Genomic DNA, 21,875 nt, shown 5'->3' with positions numbered 1-21,875 from the left:
GAAAAGCCCATTAATCGTCCGCCCGAGGGGACGTCATGCAGCGGCGTTTTTAAAACGTATCCCGAGTCATGGTCCCACAAAGTCGCATCTCTTGAACCACGTTTCAACAGTTCCGACGTTTGGAGCAGATCAGTGATGATTACTTGCACAACAGCCACAAGTGGTACGCTACGGGTTGCATACCAAGGGTAGGCGTGATGCAACGCAACGTAACATGAACATGCAACTGTTTTGCATACGTTACACTCGACCATGGTCAATGTGGTACAAGAACTTTCTCCGCTGGTAATGAAACACAACGGAGGAGGAACACGGGACCACAGTCAAGCCTTGACAACGAAGGCTCCGTGGGAGCCGCCATAAGCCTCTCTCGGCTGTTGTTAACATGCGTGAACCCCCAAAAATGCACTGCCGAGGCCGTCAGCTTTTGTACTCCCGTGCAACAGCCCAGAAAGGAGGGGAGCCTTCTCTCCGTTAAAAAGGTGTTTAGTTGGATACCAGTGGCCGATCGCCTCCGCTACGAAAGGCCCGACTCGCTGCCCAGGCGGCGCTGCGAAGGATGGATGGATGCTATGAGCGTCCCCTTTGTAACGGGGCGGTGACATGTCTGCCACGAGGCTCGAAGAAAAAAAAAAAAGCTTCCTTGTTTCATGTTGGCCTAATCCCTTATCTACACTGATTAAATCTATGTTATTATACCAAAAAATATAAATTCACGGTCTATCTCTCTGCCTCTTAAAGGAGCACTGACATCAAATTTACGCATGCCAAGATTTTTGCGTCCACGAGTAGTTATCTACCCCCTAGTAGCGATTCGCGACCGAAAATGCAACTGAGGGACGAATAGCTATCTGTTTTATTGATTTATATCACCGGTGTCTAGCACGATTCAAAACGGCCGGCAAGCCCGCCATTTCTTAGCGCTGGCAGCGCTCCCTCGCGGTCAATTCCAGACCACGCCCCAGTTTACCACTTGTCCACAGAAAGGAGTGACGTGAGGATCAGCTGCTCAGCTAACATTTCGTCTGCTAGGTGCGCACGTTCAGTCATGCCTTGTCACCAGCATCGCCGTCGTCGCCATCAAAAGTATCGACTAGTGTTGAAGACGGCATTCTGGAACTGAGAATCACCGCGATACGTGACGTCGCGAATCATTTTCGCTTCGACCCTTTGCAAAACAGCGATTCAAAAAAAAAAAAAAAAAGAACGCTGTTCCAAGCAGCAACGAGGAGGTGCCCGGCGACGCACGCTTGTGCCATACTTGCTGGTGTGTCTCAATTAGCTATATCAGAGAATTTTAGCGTGCACAGAATTCCGGTATACGTAAAGGGGTCTATGGAGTATCGGCATAGCGAATGCACACCAGCGGAGAAATAGAACACATCAGGTTTCTACAATAACAATTCTGTGCTTGCCAGGTTCTTCTTTGCGCCGCCAGATGGCCCCACCTGTCCGGCCTCTCACGGTTACGGCTGCAGTAACCCGGTATTACGCTAGCGCAAGGAAGTCCACGGACGAACTAACATTCACTAATAACTCTACATAAGTGTTACTTGTTAACGATGGTATTCATCTATAGGCTGCTCCACTTTGATAGCTTGTGGTCGTGTTGGCGTGTACCGTACGTGTAATGAAACGCCACGCACTTTCCGCTTTTTCCGCGCCTCGACGAGCAGGTCCGTACTACGCAGCGGTTCCCCGACATGCTGGCACGTAGTCGCTCCGATTGATCGCACTCGCGCCGAGGATTACACGAGAAATCAGTCGATACGACACGATGAATCGCAGGCACGGATCGGGAAAGCAAGGAGAGCCACTGGCTGGGAGTGGATGGATGGATGGATGCTATGAGCGTCCCCTTTATAACAGGGCGGTGACAAGTGTGCCACCAGGCTCAAAAAAAAAAAAAAAAAAACCTTTATTCTTTTTTTTAGCGTTCGCCTAGTGTCTTTACTTCAATTAAAACTATTTTACTCCAGAAGAAAAAAAAACAAAAAAACCTTAAGTTTTCAGCTCCGTTCTGTGCCCTTTACAGCAGAATGTCCTTATTTTTTTCCCATTATTTATTTTTGTCCTTTCTCTCTAGTTTTCTGCCACCAATACTCTAACCGTCTCTTACTTATTTCAATCGCGGGTGTGTTCAGCTCTCCATTGTCTCTAAAACCCAAGGCGTCATGTAGGCTCGTGCCGAAACGTACACCTGGGTGGATGTCTCCACATTCAATCAGAACATGCTCCGCCGTTTCCTGATCTTCCCCGCAGCACGTGCATTGTTCTTCTTCTTTACTGAATCTCGCTTTATAACTACCCGTTCTAAGGCAACCCGATCTCGCTTCAAACAGTAAAGCGCTTCCCATAGAATTGTCGTAAAATGCCTCCCTCCTTATTTCATTTTTGCCCTTTCGGTAGTTACTCAAAGCCGGTTTTTTCTCCATAGCTGCCATCCAGTAAATCCTCTCCGCCTCTCTGACTTTTCGCTTAACGCTCTTTGTTGACATACTGCTTACACTACCAGCCGTATATTTACTAGTGAGCCGCCTAGTTCTTTTTCTCCACTCTGTGTCCACGCTCTTCCTATACAAGTAACGGAACACCTTCTCTGCCCATCTACTCTCCTTCATATTCCTTAGCCTTTCTTCGATCCTTATTTTGCTCTGAGCCTCCCTCGCCTCAAAACCTGCCCATCGGCGAGAGCGTCGCCTGGCGTCGGCGGCACAATAAATACACTCAGATCGTCGACGTCACTGTTACTGGCGTATCGTCACTCAGGATGGTATTTGCGGAATGTATCACACTTGTTACGTAGCACTAGTGTCGATGTCGCAGCGTGATCAATCTTCCGTTGAGCTTTCGTACGCTGTTTGCCCTCGGAATAAAATTACTTCCACGCGACGGACGCCATTCAAATTTGGCCAAGGAGACCTATGCATACCGAGCAATCGAATGAAGGGCACATCTCGACTTTGAAATTTGATGTCAGTGCTCCTTTAAGGCAGAATGACCTTATTTTTCTCCCCATTATTTATTTTTGTTCTTTATCTCTACTTTTCTGCCACCAATACTCTAACCGTCTCTTACTTATTTCTATCGCGGACGTGTGCAGCTTTCCATTGTTGTCCCTAAAACCCAAGGCTTCATGTAGACTCGTGCCCACACGTATACCTGGGTGAATATCGCCACATTCAATCAGTACATGTTCCATCGTTTCCTTAGTTCCCCCGCAGCATGTACATTGTTCTTCTTCGTTACTGAATCTCGCTTTATAACTACGCGTTCTAAGGCAGCCCGACCTTGCTTCAAACAGTAAAGCGCTTCCCCTTGAATTATCATAAAACCTTTCCCTCCTTATTTCGTTTTTTCCCTTTCGGTAGTTACTCAGAGCCGGCTTCTTTTCCATCGCTGCCATCCAATAAGTCCTCTCCGCCTCTCTGACCTTCCGCTTAATGCTCCTTGTTGCCATATCGCCCGCACTGCTAGCCGTATATTTACTGGTGAGCCTCCTAGTTCTTTTTCTCCACTGCGTGTCAACGCTTTTTCTATACAAATACCTGAAAACCTTCTTTGCCCATCTACTCTTCTTCATTTTCCTCGGCCTCTCTTCGAATCTCATTTTGCTCTGAGCTTCCCTTACTTCAAAGCCTGTCCATCCCATATCACCCTTTACAGCCTCATTTGTCGTCTTCCCGTGAGCGCCCAACGCGAGGCGGCCCACCGTCCTTTGATTTACATCCATTCCTGATTGTACCTCTGACTTCATGCACACCACTGAGTTCCCAAATGTAAGCCATCACACCCTTCCACAGCCCTCGAAGCACCTCGTACCTATTGTCAGTGTTGTACGGAACGGCGTTCCAAGGAACGACGTTCCAGGAACTAGTTCCTTTTTGGAGGAACGGAGGAACGCCACCGTTCCGTTACGGATAGGTGGAACTGTAACGGTAACTCGTTACGTTTACGAAGGAACGACAGAGGGAACGGCGTTCCATCGGCAAACGTTCCACTGCGTTGAAGAGGCGCACCCACGCAGCACATCATGCGGAGCAGGGCTGTTGGCGAGCGCGTGAGGTGCGAGAAACTATACTGTTCGCCTGTGACTTGACTATGTTATATCATGGTTTTCATTTCAAGGCGCCCGCCGGGGGTGTAGGGAAGCGCGCGGCGCCTTGACCGACCACGTGTAGAGGAAATAGAGCACTGCACGGGCTCGGGCCTACCCGAAAACCCGGGCCCGGCCCGGCCCGTGGGCCGGGCCGGGCCGGGTAAAGTAGCTTTCACGGCGGGCCCGGGCCGGGCTCGGGCCTGAAGCTCCGGGCTTAGGGCCGGGCCCGGGTTTGAGGTGGCGGGCTTGGGTCGGGCCGGGCTTGGACTTTGCTCCGTTCCTAAAGGGTCACTAAAGTGAGCACACGGAATCGGTTTAGACGGATAAAGTGTACTCTGAGGATTCGAATGTCATTAATTTCACCATAAATTAGTTTATTAATAAAGGAGGAAATCAAGGTCAAAGTTCCATTTTGAAATTTCGCGCTGAAATCTCCGCACGTGACGTCACGGATTTCAAACTGTATTCGTCGTATTTTGGGGACATTGGCTCAACGAAATTTTCAAAAACTTGGTGTGTTATGTCTATGACCCCCTCAGAGGTCAATGTACTTCATTTTTACCCACTATAAACTACGTAGGGCCCAGTAGATGCCGTCAGAATCTATGACGTCACGGCGTTTGCTGCGTGAATTTCAAGGTGGCGTCGTTACCTGCATTTTCTTGCGAGTTTTCTCTCTTACCAAGAGTCTTGTCGCGGCGAGCGTAGTGCTTTTGGAACGGTAAAAGAGTAATTTACTGATAATAGAAAAATCTTTTTCTCTTTAATGTGCCTCGTTCCGCATGCGCTGTGCATACATATATCCGACATTTTATCTCGAAAAAACGCTTTTTTATGTGGGGTAAGCTATTTGGAGATGTTTTATGAGGGATAAGTACCGAACTTCTTTGCTTCTTGCATATGAGCTACTTCATTTATCTGAAACGGGCGAGCTAAAAGTAAATAGACCAGGCGCTTATATGTAACAACTCGTTATTCCGTGTTTTATTTGCTTTCGTTACTATTTTATATCCCAAATGTTACTCTGTAATCTCAGTGATAATGTAATAATATAAAATCAGAGCTCCAGAGCGGGGAAACGTTGCTGAAAGTAAAGCCCCCCTCTAAAACGAAAGGACTGCATGGAGTCTTGATACATAGAATCCCTACAAAGGTACATTCTTCTTCCGTGACTCTGTGACGGCTCCCAGTGGTCATGAGGCGCGAGATGGACATGCACAGCCTGCTTTGTGTGCCCGCATTGTTAACGTCTGAGCTTTCGTTTTGTTGCGCCATATCAGGGGTCTCAAACTAACCTCAGCTAACGTGCTGCATTCACGAAAATTACCTCTGCAAGGGCTAGGGCCATGACGAAGGTAGGAGCGTGGGAGGGGGGAACAGGTCGTTTTAAAGCTACTGTCATTTCACAGCAGACCTATCCCATATCTCATATACGCGATCATTTCTGAAGGGGCTTTGGCGGCAGGAATCCAACAACATATCGATACCCATAATGACTAAACTCTGGACGCCGATTCTGAAGTATAGCTTTTGTTTGACGGTTATGCATCAACACACGGCGACCGCAAGGGGTGCTTCACGAAAAATGTGCTTTCGACCTGTCATGTGCGGGCGGAGGGCCGCTAGCGAGAGGTCCGCGAGCCGCGTGTTTGAGGCCCTATACAGTGCGCTATATAGTGCGAGAGCTACATGATACTGCCGCAACAGCGTTGGAATGTGCAGTAATAAAATAGGTCCAGTAAACAAGGCGTGGGGTGAAGTATATTCGCTTGAGGAAATATCTGGCTTGAAAAAGGACAATGACAGATTCCGTGCCGGGTGATGTCCCCTTACCTCGAAGCATATGGCTTCGAGAAGCTTAGTCGCGCCTTTATTACAAAACTCGAACGAACCCCGAAAATATATCGAAATGGATTCGTCCACCTCCTGCCAGTCCTAACCGCGTAGTCCAATGGCCACCTTCTAGCGGTACAACATCGTTGAGAAGGCATAAACCATTATAATATGGAAAAAAACGAGCACGGTGCAAACCGTGCATAGCATACACTGCTGAAAACTGCAAGGAGAAGCCCTCAAAGAGGAGTTTTATAGATGGCATTGAAGAGTGGCACAACGTTCGGGAACTAGAGAAGTGAAGGGATGAGCTGGACAGCTATGGTCATTCTGCAGAGGTCCACAAAGACATCCTAGATTTGCTCCAGTGGTGGAATTAAGAACAACGACTGCCGACGCCTTCGCAATTGGCAAGGCAGATGTGGTGCGCCCGTGCGGCCAGCGCGAGCAGTGCAAGAAGCTTTAGCGCGGCAGGATATGTGATTCAACAGGGCATGGCGTGCTTAAAGCAGGAATCTTTTGATACTTTGATTTTTTCGCAGAATAACATGTGAAGAAGTAAACTATAAACTATGCCATAAGAAACTTATAGACGGTTAGTATATACTAGCAGTGGTGTGGTATATGAAAATAATGCTATGACAAATAGTTTTTTTCTTCCTTTCGGCTGCTTATACGCATACACGTGGTGCACGCGGTTCCATACCTTTACCTAGATTAGTGTATTTACAACAACGGTCACACATTTGGTTTTTTTCCCTCTGTTTCTCTTGCTGTGGCAAGGTGCTACAATGGTGAAGACGTGCTACATATCGAGAAGGGTGCACGATTGGCTTTGTGGTTAGAGCATGCTATAAATTTCAATAGGCTATAGAGTGCAATAAAAACAAAGTGAAGTGAGCGTTTGTCTTCTGCCAAGCCAATCTAGAACACATGCCCTGGCGGTGCTCCGTGTTACACGGCGGCGAAGTCATCACGCAGTCCAAATGGGAGGCTGCTATTACCAGCTCCGCGCTAGAACAGCTATATGGGCAGTCACACGGGCCGCGAGGCAGCAGAGAGACTTGGGCTTTCTGTTCCGATGTCGGAACGGCCCGCAACGTGCTAGAGTGCGTTCCGATGGACCATAATGAAGTTTATCCATCCATCAATTCATCCTTTGTTGTTAATGCGCTCCCTGTCGAAGCTGAACTCGTGCTGCAAATCACTTTCCTTGCTACAATGTCTGCTACAAAATGCCCTTCATGATCCCTAATGTATTTGCAGAAAAAATGGGTACAGTATACCACTGCCGAACAAACATTCATTGTATGCAGTATGTCCGCTCAACAGTTTGCACCATGAGCCCCCTTTTACAAGAAATTACCGTACCGTATGTTAAAGAATAATTGTTAGCGAAACATGCGCCAACAAAGCGCAGATATTTGTCGCTTAAAACACCTTGCTGTCGATTCCATGTTCGGGCACCATCACCTAGATTACTGGGTCGGGCCGCAGTCGGGCCTGATCTGTGGTCGGGCCGGGCCGGGCCGGGTAGGCGAAATTATTTCTCGGGTTCGGGCCGGGCCCGGGTCTCATTTTGAGTCACCGGGCCGGGTTCGGGCGGGTAAACTTGAACGAGTTCCGGGCCCGGGCCGGGCCCGGGCCGAGAATTACGGCCCGTGCAGTGCTCTAAGAGGAAATAGCCGATTTTTGTTTCGTTTAGCCGCAGCCAGTTTGACAGCAACTAATGGGCCGTGCTAGAGTATGCACACACCGTGGAGAGATTTTGCTTCACATTCGAACTTCATCGTAAGGCCACCGCAATGAAAGGGCGCGCTTTTTCTTACCGCTTTTCCTTAATAGATAAGCGGTCCACTTGCATATTTTAGACGACTTGTTGTTTTTGCTGACCAGATTATACTACGACGCGCCTTTTCTTAAAGTTCGTCGCGTGAAGTTCCGGTCTGACGTAATACAGCAGTGGCATTTCCCGCGCGCCCGGCGCGCTCAGTTTCTATATCGCCTGGATCGGGGCTCTCAATTGCGATTATTAACACCTCTAGTTACGCACGTTTCTTGTATTTCTAAAAACTAGGTATGAAAGTTTTTTATATCAACAACTGTCCAGAAATTAATAATTAGATAGCTAAATAACAAGTTTCTTAATTGCTCATTTCAATGCAACTTTAGGTGCGACAAAGCATTTCCGCCTCGAAGTAGAGTTCACGTGCGAAAACGACAGCAGCCTTACTGTCGTAGTATTTTTATTAAATATCTGCATTGTCTAAAACAAAACAAAATAAACAAACTAAAATACGATCGTCTGTTGGACACCGACACTGAGATGCGCCTCTCGCTGAGTTCAAACAGGGACGTTATTAAGTTGCGAATATGGACCCTAGATATTATTTTCCGCTAATACTGGAATATTGAACCAGTACTCGTTGAACGCCTGAGTTGACCCTTTCGACACGATTTCATGTCCAAGAATTTTAATCATACTGGTGCATGTTAGGAAATTTCTTTGAACACATGAAGCGTAGTATCTTGACTCTGCACTTGAACAACGACGTGAAGAGTGGCACATGTGTTGCACTTCTAATAGGCGAGCACCCGAGTTGCCGTTAGACATGTCTGGAGTATGGCCGGTGATCTCTAAAAAATTCGTCTAGGATTGTTTCTTTAGATTTTCTTTTATCTCCATATAACCTGCTGCCGGCGATGTTCAAAATCGTATAATATATGTAGTTCGATGTCAGCGTTAAATTGTTCACTCATTCCACTTCATTATTATCCGACACTATGTTTGAATCTTAACAAATCAAACGTAACGTAAAAGTAACGACACGTTCCAATGTCCGAAATGTAACTGGAACGCGTTCCTTTCGCTTTGAGGGAACTTGTAACGGGAAACTCGTTTCTAATTTGGGAAGGAACGGGGAACGAGCTTTCGTTCCTGTTTTAGAGGAACGTGTACAACACTGCCTATTGTATCCCCATAAAGCTCTGTGCTTCATAATTGCAGCATTCCTCTTTCCCTTTGCTACCGATGCTTTCTCTTGTACCTCCATATATCTATCCCCCTCATTTACCCATACTCCGAGGTACTTGTACTCGCTTACCCTCGGTATTTTTTGGCCCTGTATAAAGACCTCATGGTCTTCGTGATCATTGAATACCATCAATCCACATTTTGTTGCACTAAATCCTAGTCCTAGAGCCTCACATTCCCTTCCGCATATATCTGCCAGTCGCTGTATATCATATTGACTGTCCGCAAATAAGACAATATCATCAGCATAAAACAGACCTGGAAGCTTCTGCTCAACCATCGTGCCGACCTGCTTGTGTGACAAATTAAATCCAATGTTGCTACCTTCTAGCGCTTTTTCCATCCTCACCATGTACAGCATGAATAACAGCGGGGACAAAGGACATCCCTGTCTCAGCCCCTTGCTAATTTCAACGCTGTCCTTGCTACTTATTCCTTCCCATTCTATACAAACTGTATTTTCTCGGTATATTTCCCTCAAAAGCTGCATACAGTCGTCACCTATGCCCACTTCTTTCAGTATATCCCACAAAATTTCCTGATTAACGTTGTCATACGCCCCGGTAATATCTAGATAAGCTACGTATAAGGGCCTGTTTTCTATTTTCGATATTTCTATACACTGGGTAAGAACAAACAGATTATCGTCTAACCGCCTGTCAATTCGAAATCCATTCTGAAGTTCTCCCAAAATATCATTTTGTTCTACCCACGCTTCTATTTTTAATTTTACTGCCTGCATCGCCAACCTGTATAGCACCGATGTAATGGTTAGCGGTCTATACGAGCGAATGTTATCCTTTTCTCCCTTGCCTTTATAGATTAAGTTCATTCTACTTTTTCGCCAACTGTTTGGTATTTCCCTCACCTGTAAGCACTTTTCTACGGCTTTCAGCAGTGCTTCTTTAGTTTTATGTCCGAGTTCGTTAATGAGGCTGACGGGAACCCCATCTAAGCCCGGAGCAGTGCGCTTAGGAATTTTTCCTTCGGCCTTCTTCCAATTGAAATTCTCTAGTACTACATCTTCGTCGGTTGCACTCCTTTGCGTACTTTTACTAACTGGGGGAATCCCCTGGGCGACCTTTTTAAACGAATCAGCTGTTATCTTTCGGATGTAACCTAGCGCTTCATACCCTTCCAATTGATTTCCTCCATCTACCATATGTTGTTGCATTGTGACAGGCTTCCTACCCAGCGCTTTTAGGTGGCTCCAAAATATCCTAGGCGCGGCCTTCTTCTTTTCGCGAATCTCTGTCATCCGGCGTTCACTTTCACCTTTAATTTTTGCCTCGACTAATTTCTGCACAATGGATTTTTGCTCTAAATGTATTTCCCATATTTGGTTGACTTCGTCCTGTGGCCGCTTCTCCTTTTTTGCTTGTCTGTGCTCCCGTGATGCCTCACGTCGCTTCTCGATCGCCTCCCGGACTTCTTTGTTCCACCAACTTTTTGGCTTTCTCTTTCCTCTCCAACAAATAGTTTTCTTCTCTTTTTCCATTTCTTTCGTGATTACATGTAGCAGCTCACTATACTTCCAGTCTTTGCCTGGTAGTTCGTCTACTTTTTCCTCGACTCTTGCGGCTATATTTGTTATTTGTTTGTCATTTAGATACATGCTGCCAAACTTTGATTCTATGTTCTTATTTTCAGTTTTATATCCCATTTGTAATATTATGCGTTTATGATCACTACCCAAGCTGTTAATGCCTTCATCGTCTATTCTCATCTCTCTAAGTTTGTCATATATTCCTTCTGTCATGAGACAATAATCAATGCTCAATTGCCGGTTTCCGACTTCCCACGTGATCTGCCCCTCACACTTAGGCCCCACGTTAACTATCTCAAGACTACGTTGCTCGCAGAGATCTAGCAATAACTTGCCATTGGTGTCTGAATATCCGTCAAGGTCATGAATGTGAGCGTTCATGTCCCCTAGAAGGATTATTTCGGCATCATGACCAAATTCTTTAATATCGGTGCTTATGCATTTCACTATCTCCAGATTCTTTTCTCTGCAGTTATTCCCTGTCCACAAGTAAGCTACACCTAGCCACGTTTTCTTTCCACCTACTGTGCCCGAAACCCACATGTGCTCTGAACACGTTTGTTTCACTCTATCCAATTTTGTTCTGCTATGAATTAGCATTCCAACACCCCCACCTCTCCTTTCTGAGGTGATCCTGTTACATCCTTCCCAAATATAATTGTCAATATGTGGTGGCTCTTCCAAATCTCTAAGGTGTGTTTCTGTAACCGCATAAACACCTATCTGTTCCTTGCTTAACTGCTCCTCAATCTCTAACCATTTTGCCTTTTTTTCTGCCACCCTGCATGTTTATGTAACTAACTGCAACACGCGCCTTCTCCCTTCTTTTACCTCTTCTCTGGTTTTTCGCTATACTGCCTGTCAAAGAGTCCCCCTGGTTGTTTTCCTCATTACAAGCTACCGTGGGCACCGAAGGGCCCGCGTGCCCCCCAAGAAAGCTACTGCGCGTCCTGCCAGTCGCCAGCCCACCTCATGACCAAGCCTCTTATTGAAGTGAATTCTGTCTCTTTGGAAACCGCCCCACCTGTGCACCTCCATGTTTATATCCACTACCTCGAAGCCCTTCTCTCGACTAATTCGCCATATCTCTTTGCGTCGACAACCGCTCTTTGCAAGTTGATATTTCTCACTGGTACTTCCGGTATTGTGCATACCACTATCTGCACCTGAGAGGAAATGGCGCGCATGTCCTCGACCCCTTTCGCCAATGTGGTCGCTAGTTCGGCTGATTCTTCATTCAAGACGTCGTTTAGACCTCCCGCGATTATCACGAGGTTACGTCCATTAGCCTTAGTTGCGAGTTTTGCGCTAGCTTGTCTCATCACTGATCCCAGCCTATGTCCCGGGAACTTCCCTATTAAAACTCGTTTGTCGCCTCTCACCCTTTCCTTGACTGCTTCTTCGCATCTAACTAAATTCGAGTCCCCGGCGATTATCACGTGCTCCGACTCTTCTGCTGGACCGTCCCGCACCTGGCCACTGCCTTGGTTACTAGCGCGTGCCACTGCTGCTTTGTCCCCTCCCCTTCCCAAAACTACTTCACGGAAGCTGGGTCCTGTGACCCTTGCACCTGTCTTTTCCAAACCTGTTTCCCCCTTCGAGTCTACCACTGTGGGGGTCGATGCCCCGCTGTTCCCGCTGTCGCTTGCTTCTTTGTTCACCATGACTACCTTTGCTAACCCCTCCTCGGCTGACTTAAAGGGATACTGAACAAAAATTTGAAAAAGCTACGAAAACACTTACATTCGACTCGGACGACACGACTGTTCCTGTACGCAGCGTTTATTTCACGTAATTTCGAGCAGTTGGCCGTATTTTTAGTGGATTGTGAGAGCGCGGCGGCTGCATGCCACTGCGCTTGTCTGCGGACGTGACGTCGAGTGCTCCAGCAAGAGGGGGGCAACCGGCACGCTCTCTCCTGCCCTGCCACTTCCCTTCCCTTCCCACCTCTCCTCTCAAGAACCGAGGGTGGCTGGTGTGGCGCTGAGCCTTGTCGCCTTTTCCCCACATAGGAAACAAAATAGCGCTTATTCCTCAAAAACCGCTACAACTACCGAGCGTGTCGCGAGAGCGCAAAGATGCAAGGTGCGAGTGACAGTGGTTCCACGAGCGGTCATTGCGACTCCGAGTTCGACAGGCCTCCAAAACGGATGCGCCAAATACAACCATATGCGTGTGACCGTTCTGCTGTGTCAAGCGACAGCAAGGACGACGAGCCAGACGAGCCGCCGTAGCCCAACGTGGGTCGGCAGCCGGGACCAGCAATTTACACAGTAACTCATAGTCACTATCCTCGAAGTGTTCGGAGCACAAAAAGTCACGCTTTGAAGGCACCCACGTTGGCTGCGATGGGCGCGCAGCGCGAATCCATATCCTTCGAAGCTTCGGCTCTGTTGGAAAGGTATGACAGGGCACACCCTAGCGCAGAACAGCGTTGAGGCATTCTGCGTTGTGTCAGGTGCTTCACCGTTCACATTACGTAGCAGCACACAACACAGACGGCAAATTCGTAGACGTGGGCGCAAGCTCCGCTTGAGAAAACAAATATACGGCCGAGAGCGCGGCAATGGCGTCGTTGGCTGCCGGTTGAGAACACGCACGTATGGTGGCCATAACGCACGGAGAACACCTTCCCGACCGCGAAAACACGTTTTGAGAGAGACGCGCGGCAGCGGGTGGCGGCTTGCGATGTCGATTGGTAAGCGATTTTGCTGCGAGCACGGTTGGCGAGTCACTATCCGCGGAGTTTCGCGTCACTTCCTCTCTAGTTCGCGGCGCGGCCGCTAGACGCGCCAATTCGCGAAAAATGCATTAAATTCATTATTTTCTGCTAGTCTCTGGCTGAAATGAAGGTCGTTTCAACAAATTTCAGCACCCAATCTTTCAATTGAGTCATTTATCTCGGCGGCGAAAATTTTGTTCAGTATCCCTTTAAGCCTTTCCCCCATAGCCATCGTTTTTTCCCGCTCTGTCGCCAACGCAATCTCCAGCTCGGCGATTCTTACCATGAGCTTATTCTGGGCAGCCATAATTATTTCCATTTTCGCCTCTAACTCGCATTGCTTACACTTGGCGTCAGCTCCCTCTGTCTTCTCATCCGTACAAACCTCTATTTTCCATCCCATTCCGCACCCTGAACACTTTACGGTCTTTTTGACCATGGCTAGATCGTTCACACGGCGGATTAGATACACTTGAAGTCAAATGGTATCACAAAACTCCGCAAGTATGCTATACTTCAAAGCACATGTGGCTTTCAGACACGTGGTGACCGAACGGAAAAAAAAAAACCCAGGCGACTGTCACACAGGAAACAGTACAAAATTGTAAGCCCTATTATGCTTCAAAGCTTCAATCTAGTGGCTTATGTACTCATATAACTAAAAAAACAAGCTCGAATCATGCAAAAAAAAAAAAAAAACTTATCTAACGCTGTCATTCCGGAGCCCACGAAAAACACGTCCGTCCTCTAGCAGAAGAGAACCCTGAGAGCCGGCCACCGAAAACGGTGCTAAAAAGCGCCCCCTACGACAAGTTCTTTGGTTTCGAGTAGTCAGACTGGCGGCCGCATGCAGCACTAAGCTCAGATGCGCAATGGAGCCGCCGCTGTCGGTTGTGCTGCGCTTTGGATCTCGGCCAGTTTCTGGCGTGGCTGAGTTCTCCAGGTCAAGCAATCTGCGTAACCGCAAGAAGCTCGTCAACGTCAACTATGTTTACGACGTGCAGGAGATTGAAGGAACCATTTCGGCGCGCTGCAACTCGCAAGTGCAGCGAATCTCATACGACGCTGAACTCGAGTTAAGTTTTACGAGGCATGCTCGCGCGATTAACGACAGTGCATAAACGAAAAGATTGCTGTTAAGAAAGCCGACATGATTTGCATTACGCGACGAAACGGAATCAAGAAAGGTCCAGTGACGAAGGCTAGCCGTCGGCGGCCCGAATGAGCGCATTCGCGTCGTGTGCCGTTTTCTGCCGCATTCAGTCGCAAACACACTTTTTCCCCATGCACGGTCGTAATTTTCAACATTAGCTTCTAGGGAATTCGTCAAATTCTGTCAGCGTGCGGTGGCGGTCGAGAAGCGACGGCGCGCAATGTTTACAGCCGGCCGCTGGAAGCAGCCGGCTGTAAGTTGCCGGAAAAATCGTAGGCACATACGCAGGGTGACTCATGGCATCGTTTTTCTCGTTTCGCACGAAATGCCGGCTATCCTCGTGATCGCCGTCGGCAGCCACGGCGTGCCGCCTGGACTGCACACAGGGAATATATACATATATAAACGCGTGCACGCACGTACGAAAAGTAATCAGCACGTTACGTTGCAAACCACGTTTTGCTCGCGTACTCACTTCACGCGTCGGACGGCACGTATCCAGCGGTTCCGTCGCTCCACTTCGTACGGCTTTCAGGGGAACCAGTAAAACCGCCCATTAGGATCCTTACTCCCATGTTCGAGGCAATTAACCACGCAACAATAACGGCGGCGACCGCGCTTCGGGACCGCGCGCTGCTCAGAGCCGTCGCGCAGACCACCTTTCGGCACGGTTTGTTGAAGCAGGGATCGCTCGTCAAACATGTCAGACTCTGCAGGCATAGCGGACAAGTTCCTGCGTACGTTTTAAGCGCTTTTTGAGCCTGAAAACTAGGCGCAAAATTAAGTAAAACGCTTAAAGCAACTGAGACCTGCGTAACTCGCCGGTCGGCGTCCATTTTTGACTACCCAAGCAACTTCGGCGCACGCCACCAGGCTCCGCCACAGTACTCAAAATTCGCACGGCGTAGCGCACCACGACAAGGACAGAGAAGAGGGACGCACAGACATGTCTGTGCGTCCCTCTTCTCTGTCCTTGTCGTGGTGCGCTACGCCGTACGAATTATGAATCCTAACCAACTAGCCCGGCAACGTGCCTTAGTACTCAAAACTCCAGCGCGTCAGCCCTATGTTCTCCGAAGGCGGAGTCGCCGGCCTTCCGGCTGATGACGTCAGTCCTGAGTGCGCGCCCATTGGTGCAGGCTTGTGTTAATCCGCCTGCGAGGAGGAAATGCCGCAGATTTCTGAAGTTGTATTTATATAGTTACTGTAGACGTCCGCGGCATTTCCTCCTCAAAGGCGGATGCATACAAGCCTGCACCAATGCGCGCGAACTCCAGGCTGACGTCATGAGCCGCGCGGCCGGTGCTTCGGAAAACACTGCCGAGTGCATGAGCGGGACTACTTCTTTAGTCGCGCATCGGTCGTCTGGGCGGGGACTCTCCACACTTCTTAAAGGGACTGTCTACCGCTCCGAAGTTTTTCTCTGATTGTGGTGAAAATGAGAAGGTCGTTCGTCACATCGGCGGCAACGAACATGCTTTTGCCCCATAGAAAAGGAACTATATTTTCAATTTGATGTTGAAATGACTGCTAGCGTCACCCAACAGCGATGTGGTCAGTCTACTGGTAGGACAAGAAATCCTCGCAGGTAGACTCGTTTTGCTTAAAAACAAACATGTATAACTTGAAATTGTATTTTACGCACTTGAGGCTGCTTTCGGTTGAGTCAGAGAGTAATATTTTGCTTTTTTTTTTTCTCGCGCATCCAAAAAGGCGCAGTCTTCGATTTCGTCTGCTTGAACTCCTGCGCTATGCCATGCGGCCCTCCGCGCTGGTCGTACTGTGCCGCTGTATTGTTGTTAGGATGGCTCACATGTGCTGCGCTCTGAAGACGTGCATTTATCGCATCTTTTTGATGACTCAACTTGGCTTGGATTGCGGTAACCGTGCTAAAATAAACGCATAGACTGCGATTACAGCAAAACAAGTGTTCTGTAATCGTATAAGGCTTTATTTAACCGCTAGCGCGCTGAAAAAGGCCGTTACATTCATTACATTCGTGTTCAGCGAAAATAAAGTAATCCTACAGAAATCACTACAGAAATCACTACAGAAATGTGCTTTCGGTTTTAATGTTTACCGGCACTACAATCGTCATCGCGTCCACCAACCAGTGCTGTGGGCATGCTTCACGCCAATGGAAGAAGACCGAACGCAGATCGAAAAATCCTGTTATAAAAATTTCTACTCGCTTTCCGGAGAAACCGCTGCAATTAGTGTTTGGGACAGAATCGTGGCTGATGCCGTCAATCAATGATAGCGAGGTGTTTCCTAGCCACTTTAACGTCTACCGAAATGATAGGGCAAGAACAGGTGGTGGGATATTCTTGTTAGTTCACTCTTCCTTACGGTCATCTGAACTTGATATCAGGTACGATGACGTAGAATCGGTCTGGTGCACGGTGACCCTTGCTGATAATACGAAATTTATTGCCGGAACATTTTATCGACCGCCAAATTCTGACCCGGATACGTAGCAGCAACTGTACGACATAATTTCCAAAACATTCCTGCCGGTGATTTCAACCTACCGGATGTGACGTGGTGTAGTAGAACATGTATCGCCTTGACTGGCTGTCGTGATAACACCAGCATGAAAAACATCATTGATACGTTCGGTCTCACTCAATACGTTACAGCGACCACAAGAAATAATAAGATTTTAGATTTGCTTTCTTGTAATTCGCCAAATATTGTAGACTCTTTCACATGTATTCCCGGTATCAGTGACCATCTCGCTGTTGTCGCAACTTTTAAACGTGAGTTCAAGAGACCCAAGCCCCGCCAATCGAGGAAGGCATATTTTTATGATAAGGGTGATTACTCTGCCATTTCTCAGGAATTATTTGCTCATTTGCCTGTTTTCGATTGTCATTGCGAGAACGCCGATGTTTCACAACTGTGGTCACTATTTAAAGCGAAAGTTATAGAACTAACACAAAAGTATGTGCCAAGTACAAACGCGGTTAAACTCAAAAAGTGCAAGAAGCCATGGGTGACACCAGCGATTTTTAGAAGGAAAAGACGACGAGTATACAAGTCATTTAAAAGAACCCATAGTAGTTATCAGTACAACAGGCTAGTCGAGATAACTAATGAATATAAATCTAAAGTTTGTAGCGCAAAGGATGAATACTTGAATGGACTAAACGAAAGCATAAAAACGAACCCAAAGCTTTTTTTGGAGATACGTAAGAAACTGTGGAGCTGATTCAACCGGAGTAAACGAAATTGTCCACGACGATCAGCTTACAGCGCAAAAAAGACGAGAACGCAGACCAAGGATGTGACGACACGAGCGCTGAACTATAACCAACTAGCCCAGATTTCCCTTCAGTTTATGTCCACGATGACCAGATCTTGTCCAGCGATCTTGATAAAGCTTCTTGTCTTAATGATTTCTTTCATTCCGTATTTTTACCTCAAACAAATCCACGCTGGCGGAGCCACCTCTGGGAACTCGGCCATTAATGCCACCGGTTGAACTCTGTGCGAGTGGTATGGACTCCAACCAGGGCCCCTAGTCCAGATGGTATTTCCCCAGGCGTGTTGAAGCGCTGTGCCTGGCCAATAGCATCTTATCTTTACCTAACATACAAAAAAATCTCTCTCTACTGGAATTCTGCCTGAGGGCTGGAAAATGGCCTTTGTGGTTCCAATTCACAAGGGTGGTTCCAAAAAAGAGAACATCGATTCCCTGCAAATTAGTAGAGCACATTTTATATAAAGACGAGCACTTACTTCAACAAATTATTAGTTGATGTTCAACATGGTTTCCGCCTGTCTTGCACAACACAACTGATTGAGTTCTACCATGATTTAGTGTTGATGATAACGGTCGAACAGACTGCGTTTTCTTAGATTTCAGAAAGGCGTTTGACACCGTGTGCCATCCCTTGCTTCTTCGCAAGCTTGAAAGGGCAAATCTTGGTAAGAAAGTATTTATTTGGATAGCCAGTTATCTATCACAGCGTCGACAATGTGTCATTCTCAATGGTACTACTTCTACGGTGGAAGTAACATCGGGTGTCCCTCAGGGGTCCGTTTTGGGACCGCTAGTTTTTGTCTACATTAATGATACTCCTGATGGCATTTCTTCTCGAGTACGTCTATTCGCTGATGACTCCGCCGTGTACAAAAAAAAATAAAAAATGAACAGGATCGCATTGAAATGCAGGCTGACCTTACCCGAATTGTGCAATGGTGTGAGAAGTGGAAAATGCAACTTAATGTTAAAAAATGTGTGCATGTGTTTTTTAGTAAAAAAAGAAAAAGGATGAAACGCGTTACTTTTTGAATGGTGACGTCATTGATAATCAACGTATGTATAAATACTTGGGTGTAACCCTTACGAGCGAGTAATCATGGAATGCGCATGTGCATGCGGCAGTTGCAAAAGCCGCCAGAGCACTAAATTTCATTCAACGAAATCTGAGATCCACACCTGCTTTTCTGAAAAAGTACTGCATATATTTCGTTTGGCCGCCCGATTTTGGAATATGCGTGTTGTGTGTGGGATCCGCGCCAAAAGTCCTTGATTGATCTGATCGAGAAAATACAGAACAGAGCAGCAAAGTTCGTTCTGAGTCGGTATAAGCGAGGTGACAGCTGTACTGAAATGAAAAACGAGCTGGGATGGGAAACACCTTAAACCACCGCATTATCAGTCCAGAAGATCCGATCATGACCTCAAAATTCAAGAATACCGAACTGGAACGAACCTATGAGCTAATTCTTTTTTTGTTCGTACTGTACAAGAGTGGAACCAAGTGTGCTGTTATAACGAAGACTTGTTTTTTTCCAAGCTGTAACCCCCCCCCCTCTCCGTTTACACGCCTTTGGGCAAAGCAGGGTATTTCTGAATAAATAAATAAAGAAATAAGGTTGGACACATCAGACGGTACCCCTTCTATTGCGGTACAAAGCAGAAAAAGCGATGAAGGACGGTAGACACTTGTATCCCGACTACTGTCTGTTACTGAAATCGCTATCTGGCGTCGGCAATCTCATCGGATACATGCACGTGCGGATGTATTCGACTGCAACAGAGCTTCGCGATGGCCGCCTGCTGCCGACCGGGCACCACCAGCGAAGCTTGCACGCCAGGCCTGCGCGGAAAGCGCAGCACAATCACAGCGAAAGCTGAAAGAGCGGCACTTCTAAGCCAGTTGTAAACTCTCTTGGGGCTAGCAAATGTGGGAATCCGATCGAGGGCGCCCTCCCCTTTGGCGCTTCGTTCCCCAGCTAGCGCGTGTGCCGGCCCCGCGCGGCTCGAGCGCCGGGAACCGCCGTTAATCGGCGACATGACTGCCGTGGCTATGCCGCCAGGCCTTTTTGTATGCGTCGGTCTTCCCCGCACGGCGCCACGTGTCCGGACAATGCTCGCCGCACACCACGTTAGCTTACGTCACGGCGCTTCGCCTGTCCTCATTGGCCGCCAGTGACAATCCCCTCTCCCATGAGCTAGCTTCTGTCTTGCGCTGGCTTGCCGCGGCAGACAGGGTTGCCAGTGACTTTCGGGGAAATGTCGCCAAACGACGAGCAAAAAGTCGCCAGAAGTCGCCATTTTTTTTTACAAATTTCGCCAAAAAAGTCGCCATTCTAGATATGTGCGGCATACCTAGTAATAACAATTTCCACTCACGTATAGCCCCGTTGAATACAGCACCATCCAAAACCATTAAATTATACTGACGTTTCTCAATGACAGTCGTATCGCCCGCTTCATCACGGGAGTGCATGGCGATGCTGCTCCGACTAGCCGCAAGATGTGCGTGGTGGCGCAAGGATGAATGAATGAAGCGCTCATATCCTTCCATCCCTGTCCGCTCGTTTCAAAGGTAAAACCTTGGGCGAAAACCGTTGTTTGTAGACAGCTTTACGTATACCCTTATATGAACTAAAAGGATTAACAGGCTTACTGAATGTAACACGACAGAATTCTTACAGGAACCGATCATTAGTCAGTCTTACACCTTTTCAGTGGGAATTAATATGATACCGGACGCCACCGACCCTTTCTTATAGTCACTTATATCTACACGCGTCAATCCGATGCGTTATTAATGAACAAGTAGACAATGTAAAATGTTATATAGCAATTGTTTTCATTGCACACGCTCACCGAGAACAGTGGAAAATGCCTCAATAAATAATTTTTTATTGCACAAATAGCCGCGTATCCGCCTCTCTTAGCTATTCCAAAACAGTCCTTACGGGCTGAATTGGGGGTACTGCAACAGTGAATAAGTCGCCAAGCTATTCAGAACAGTTGAAGCTTTGGCGGAACAAATGGTCGGAACACGCGACAAACCCGTCGTCTAGCCCCTTCAGAAGCGAAACTTCAGAGAAGCTTGAAGCACCTAAAGCCATACACTTATAGTCAAACACTGCCCCCTCGCAGTTTGCAAGGCAGTCCTCTGACTTACATTTTGCTAGAATGTCGCTGGGGGACGTTCCAATACCTCCTGCTTCTAGATGGGATTCCACTCACCGATCTTCTCACAGAACATCAAATAAACGTTTTATGTTCTCTGTAGATGAATTGAGAAGATACGAGCTACAGGACGGACATGCCCAATGACGCGTAATGTGCACGTTCTACTCGTGGGTCTAAAACCAAGGAAAATACAGAGAATGTTGCCGCTCATTCGTTGGGAAGACACTTAGCTTGGGATGCATAACTCAGTGGAGACCTAAGCCGAAAATCGCCAGAAATTCGCCATGTCGCCACTGTGGAGATAGGTTTGCGAGACGCTTACCCTACGAGGCGACCGGCAAGGGACGCGACGTTCTCCACTGCCGCAGCGAACAAAGACGCTACGGCCGGGTTCGTCGATTCTCCGGCACGGCGCAGAAAAGGCACTCGAGGCAGGAGGTCAACAAACAACACGGGTTTATTAACCCAAGATGCAGCACAGTACGACAGTCACGGGCTTGCAGGCCGTAAAGGGAACTCCGCAAGACCGATCGAGTACGCTTGCCAGCGGTGCTACGACTATCACACAAAGGGCAGCAGTCGAGCACACGAACGAGAAGCCGCCTGCTAGAGCAGCGCGTCAACCTCTCATGCTAGCCTGGGAGCATCTCACGCGGGCAAGCCTGCGCCCGACAGAAGCGAGCTCAAGGGGGAAGGGGGTTGTCACTGGCGGCCAATGAGAACAGGCGTTGCGCAGTGACGTAAGCTAGCTTGGTGGCGTGAGCATGTGAGCATGTCGAGGCATGCCCGGACGCGTGCCCGCGCGCCGGGAGGCTGACGCATGGCTTGCACCAGACAAAGAGGCCTGACGCTGCCGCCGCGGTCGCCATACCGCCGATTAACGGCGGTTCCCGGCGCTCGAGCCGCGCGGGGCCAACACGCGCGCTAGCTGGGGAACGAGGCGCCAAAGGGAAGGGCGCGCTCGATTCCCACATTCCCCCCTCCTAAAGACCGAGGCCAGCCTGTGAAAGAGGCTGTCCGAGGCCAAGTGGCAAGGTCAGCTCAGCCGC

General features: G+C 48.0%; 1 protein-coding gene across 10 annotated transcripts in view; it reads right to left on the bottom strand.

The window, feature by feature from the left end:
• LOC119397049 (ensconsin) overlaps positions 1–21,875 on the bottom strand; it is a 177,079-nt gene that overhangs the window by 90,792 nt on the left and 64,412 nt on the right. The window lies entirely within an intron of this gene.

Source organism: Rhipicephalus sanguineus, chromosome 6 (genome assembly GCF_013339695.2).
Source record: "Rhipicephalus sanguineus isolate Rsan-2018 chromosome 6, BIME_Rsan_1.4, whole genome shotgun sequence".
NCBI lineage: Eukaryota > Metazoa > Arthropoda > Arachnida > Ixodida > Ixodidae > Rhipicephalus > Rhipicephalus sanguineus.
This window is presented reverse-complemented; position numbering and strand designations above follow the sequence as displayed.